This window comes from Bemisia tabaci, chromosome 3 (genome assembly GCF_918797505.1).
Source record: "Bemisia tabaci chromosome 3, PGI_BMITA_v3".
Lineage (NCBI taxonomy): Eukaryota > Metazoa > Arthropoda > Insecta > Hemiptera > Aleyrodidae > Bemisia > Bemisia tabaci.
In genome coordinates this window covers 23,929,249-23,935,128 of record NC_092795.1, presented here as the reverse complement: position 1 = coordinate 23,935,128, position 5,880 = coordinate 23,929,249, and positions in this window count along the sequence as shown.

The following is a 5,880-nucleotide window of genomic DNA, read 5'->3' as shown; positions in this document are numbered from 1 at the left end:
CGTTTTTGACTCTATTTTATCCTAAGTCCTGAATAGCATTCAATCTAGCAAGTACAAGCAAGTTTGGGGCCTCTGTCGCTTGTCTTCTCAAGCATTCCAATATTGGGAGTGAATAACAATAGAAGAGATTAATACTTTAAAAAATCATTTTAGTTTCTAATTTTCAGTATATATGTATACATATGTGTCGCAGGCAATTAGTGTATTTTAATGTAATTATATTTGTAAATTTCCGAAACGCTTTACATGATCGATTATCTGAATAAGTAATTACTGTTAAGCTATCTTTCCAGATTTTTTGAACATACTTAAGCCATAGGCACATTGAAAAATAACTTGTCAGGAGTTGAAATTTCTGTATTCCTAGCATACCGAAATAACCTGTTTTCTATAATTATGTTTCATTTTGCATGGAGCAAAATCCACTCACTGCACTAAACGCACAAAACAGAGAAAATTTTTAATGTGAACAAACCTCTTCTCCTAATTTTGCCTTCACGCTATGGCCACTTTCTCCCACCTCAATGATTTTAAATTTTTTTGTCAAAAATTCTCGAATTTTGAGGAGCTCTTTTGGAGTGTTAAGGGGGTCAAAAAATTTTGGAGAAAAGCATTGCGCAGAAGATGATGCACAATACTAGTAATTGAATTAAAAAAATAGGGTGCAACATACACACTGCGTAAATGCAAGAACATTAAATACCAAATCTTTACCAGGAGTAAGTATTGACAGATTTTGAAATGCAAATTAGAGAAGACCTATTCAGAGCAGTATTGTGTATAAGTAATCTTAATATTTCAAATATTTGGCTGTGACATTTTGCATGCGAGATGAAGGGCGTCATTTCAGCCGAATTTCAGGAAGTGGTAAAAGTTGTTTGACAAAGGGAAAATTTACTTGGAGGGGGGGGGGGGGGGGTGTTTCACAACATATCTGACATAAAATTAATAGGTATAAAATGAGGCAAATGGGAGACGAAGAACGTGAATGTATGACGGGAAAGAAACGATTTGTATTATAACGTTAATGTCCTCATATGCAATGTTAGTATTTACTCAGGTATCATATTCTTTTGAGTATCGAGAACCCCCCTCCCTCAGGTGAAATGACGCTACTGCCACGTCCGTTGCCCTTTAATTTGAGAACGTAAAAGTTGTGGCTTACAACGAGAAAGAAGATGTTGCATAGGTAGCTGTACCTACTTTACCTAACTACGGCAAAACTCCAAAACCAGGGCCGGATTAAGGGGGTGGCCACATGGGCCGCGGCCCATGGCGGCAAAATTAGGGGCAGCAAATTTTGCAATTTTCTTAAATGCAGGTACAAAGAAAATCGGATTCAGAAAAAAAATTACAAACGATATTTTCATTAATTTCTAGAATTCATTAATTTCTAATTTTGTCGTGTTTCGGTTGATTTAAGAGAGAAACCAAACACGTGGCCTGGAGCGGCGCGGCGCAGAGAGCAATGATGACGGGGACTTAAGATAAAAAGGAGAAGCCCTCGGCGCGGCGGTCGGCATGTCACACATATTAGCGCCTGCGAGATTGCATGAATACTTCACGCATTGCGCCAAACACAGTGTGGTCAGCGCGGCACGGCGGGAGTTAAAATTATCAAACCACATTTATGTTTGTTCTTACTTAATTTTTTAGTTCATTTCCTACAAATGAAAGGCCTTGTCCTCACAGAGATAGGTTTACGGAACTGAACTTTTGCCAGTAGTGTTGACAGGGCTGACGCAAAAAATGTGTCCAACGCCTATCCAACGCGAGTGAACGCGTCTTATGCACCCTTCTCCCTCCGGCACATTATGTTTCAAAATGAATGAGAAGAGGGCGGCAAAATTCAGGCGGCCCATGGTCGGCAAGTAGGTAAATCCGGCCATGTCCAAAACAACGCGTCTCGTTTGCAACGTTTGAAAATTTCTGCTCCTATTTTTATTTTTAAAGGAAAGCACCTCAGCATCGTTCTCTGAGGTTTTTTTTTTTTTCAAAATATGTTTCGCACAGGAGGAAAAATCACGGAAGTCGTCGAATAACGTCTAATAGCTCTCCACCTAAAAAATTAGGACCGGAAATCTCCAACGTCGCAAATCGAGATGCGTAGTTTTTTATTTTTGTAGTTCAGAACTTTAAGCCGCCGCTATCCGAAACTGAAGTAGGCTTCGCTTCAACACAGCCCGTGTACTACAGTGTTGTGTAAGTTGCAGCATCGCAAGGCGCGCTAGCTCCCTCATTCTGCCTATGCCTCATGGTAGTTGCCTCCTCTCCTCAGTGGCGTCTAATCTATGTTTATTGTTTGTTTAACTTAACTGAAGTGAGCTACATAGTTACCTACAAAGTTGATGTCCGATGTTTTCGGAACAGGTAGTATTCTAAAAGATCCGGAAAAGATCCGGAACCATCTTAAAACAGCGGAAATCGTTCCGGGATCGGTTTTCACGGTTTATTAAACCCTTTTGGAGTCTTCCGTATTAATGAATCGCAGATATTATCTTTTTAGAGCCGATTGGCAGAAAGGATAGCCCGAGGAAAGGCCCGTCGCGATCAGATGATGGCCAGGGAGAGGTGCATAATGCATTAGGGATGCGGGAAAAGCGGGGAGTGTTAGGGAGGGGGAGGGAGAGGAAGGAGGGAGGGGAGGGGGGAGGTAGGCTAAAGGGGCGGTTGGAGGAGAGAGGGGGAGGGGGAGAAGGTAGGCTAAAGGGGCGGTTGGTTGAGGGAGGGGGGAGGGGAGGGGAGGGGGAGGGGGAGGGGAAGGTAGGCTAAAGGGGCGGTTGGTGGAGGGAAAGGAGAGGAGGGGGAAGGTAGGCTGTAGGGGCGGATGAAGGTGGGGGGAGGGGGAGGAGAGGGAGGGGAAGGGAGGGGAGTGGCAGGGGGGAGGGGAGTGGCAGGGAGAGGGATAGAGTGGCAGGGGGGAGAGGGAGGGGAGGGGAGGGGAGGGGAGGGGAGGAAGAGGGGAGGGGAGGGGGAGGGAGCGAAGGGACGGTGGAGTTGATGCTTCGTCAGTTTCTCTACCTACTTTAATAACCACTGATAGATTGATTGATTGATTGATTGATTGATTGATTGATCATTGATGCGAATCGAGTCACGTAAATTCGGAGCAGGCTCTGTCGTTTCAACCGATTCATTTGTTCATTCATTTTGACACATTTTATAGTAAGTATAGCCTCAAAAGACCATCCTCGGAAAATTTCGAGAAATTCCAAAGGGAAAAATTCATGCAATGTTGCCACATCCATCATCAATACGAGTCAATGTCGCGTAAATTCAGAGTAGGCTCTGCGTTTCATCCATTTCATTTGTTCATCCGATCAGACACATTTTACATATGTATGGCCGCCCAGGACCATCCTCGGAAAATTTCGAGAAATTCCAAGGGGAAAAATTCATGCAATGTTGCCACATCCATCATCAATACGAGTAGAGCCGCGTAAATTCGGAGGAGGCTCCGTAGTTTCATCCATTTCCGTTGTTCAACTTGTCAGACACATTTTATAGTAAGAATGGCTTCAGAAGACCATCCTCTGAAAATTTCGAGAAATTCCAAGGGGGAAATTTCATGCAATGTTGCCACATCCGTCATTCATTCCTGTCAAGCCGCGTAAATTCGGAGCAAGCCTTGTCATTTCATCAATTTCATTTGTTCGTCTGATTCGACTCATTTTATATCATTAATGGCCTCCCAGGACCATCCTCGGAAAATTTCAGGAAAATCCAAGGGGAAAATCTCGAGCAATGTTGCCATATCCATCATTCATACGAGTAGAGTCGCGTATATTTGGAACAGGCTCTGTCCTTTCATCAACTTCATTTGTTCATCCGATTTGACACATTTTATAGTAAGTATGGCCCCAAAAGACCATCCTTGGAAAATTTCGAGGAAATCCAAGGGGAATATCTCGAGCAATGTTGCCGAGTTGCCTCTACATCCATAGGAGGAGAGCCGCGTTAATTCGAAGCAGTCTCTGTCGTTTCATCCATTTCATTTGTTCATCCATTTTGACACATTTTATAGTAAGTATAGCCTCAAAAGTCCATCCTCGGAAAATTTCAAGAAATTCCAAGGGGAAAAATTCATGCAATGTTGCCACGTCCGTCATAAATACGAATCAAGTCGCGTAAATTCGGAGCAGGCTCTGTCGTTTTAACCAATTCATTTGTTCATCCGATTCCACTCATTTTATACTGACTAAGACCTCCCAGGACCATGTTGGGAAAATTTCGAGAAAATCCAAGGAGGAAATCTCGAGCAATGTTGCCGAGTTGCCTCTACATCCATACGAGTAGAGCCGCGTAAATATGGAGCAGGCTCCGTCGTTTCATCCATTTCATTTGTTCATCCCTTTTGACACATTTTATATTAAGAATGGCCCCTAAAGACTATCCTCGGAAAATTTCGAGAAAATCCAAGGGGAATATCTCGAGCAATGTTGCCGAGTTGCCTCTACATCCATAGGAGGAGAGCCGCGTAAATTCGGAGCAGGCTCCGTCGTTACATCCATTTCATTTGTTCATCCATTTTGACACATTTTATAGTAAGTATAGCCTCAAAAGACCATCCTCGGAAAATTTCAAGAAATTCCAAGGGGAAAAATTCATGCAATGTTCCCACGTCCGTCATTAATACGAATCAAGTCGCGTAAATTCGGAGCAGGCTCTGTCGTTTCAACCAATTCATTTGTTCATCCATTTTGACACATTTTATAGTAAGTATAGCCTCAAAAGACCATCCTCGGAAAATATCAAGAAATTCCAAGGGGAAAAATTCATGCAATGTTGCCACGTCTGTCATTAATACGAATCAAGTCGCGTAAATTCGGAGCAGGCTCTGTCGTTTTAACCAATTCATTTGTTCATCCGATTTCACTCATTTTATAATGACTAAGACCTCCCAGGACCATGTTGGGAAAATTTCGAGAAAATCCAAGGAGGAAATCTCAAGCAATGTTGCCATGTCCATCATTCATACGAGTAGAGTCGCGTATATTTGGAACAGGCTCTGTCCTTTCATCAACTTCATTTGTTCATCCATTTTAACCCATTTTATAGTAAGTATGGCCCCAAAAGACCATCCTTGGAAAATTTCGAGAAAATCCAAGGGGGTAATCTCGAGCAATGTTGCCGAGTTGCCTCAACATCCATACGAGGAGAGCCGCGTAAATTCGGAGCAGGCTCCGGCGTTTCATCGATTTCATTTGTTCATCCTTTTTGACACATTTTATAGTAAGAATGGCCCCTAAAGACTATCCTCGGAAAATTTCGAGAAAATCCAAGGGGAATATCTCGAGCAATGTTGCCGAGTTGCGTCTACATCCATAGGAGGAGAGCCGCGTAAATTCGGAGCAGGCTCCGTCGTTTCATTCATTTCATTTGTTCATCCATTTTGACACATTTCATAGTAAGTATGGCTTCAAAAGACCATCCTCTGAAAATTTCAAGAAATTCCAAGGAGGAAATTTCATGCAATGTCCACATCCGTCATTCATTCCTGTCAAGCCGCGTAAATTCGGAGCAAGCCTTGTCATTTCATCAATTTCATTTGTTCGTCTGATTCGACTCATTTTATATCATTAATGGCCTCCCAGGACCATCCTCGGAAAATTTCAGGAAAATCCAAGGTGAAAATCTCGAGCAATGTTGCCATATCCATCATTCATACGAGTAGAGTCGCGTAAATTTGGAGCAGGCTCTGTCGTTTCATCGATTTCATTTGTTCATGCCATTTGATTCATTTTATATGAAGTCCCTATGGCCTCCTCGGACCGTCCTCGGAAAGTTTCGAGAAAATCCAGGGGGGTAATCTCGAGCAATGTTGCCGAGTTGCCTCAACATCCAAACGAGGAGAGCCGCGTAAATTCGGAGCAGGCTCAG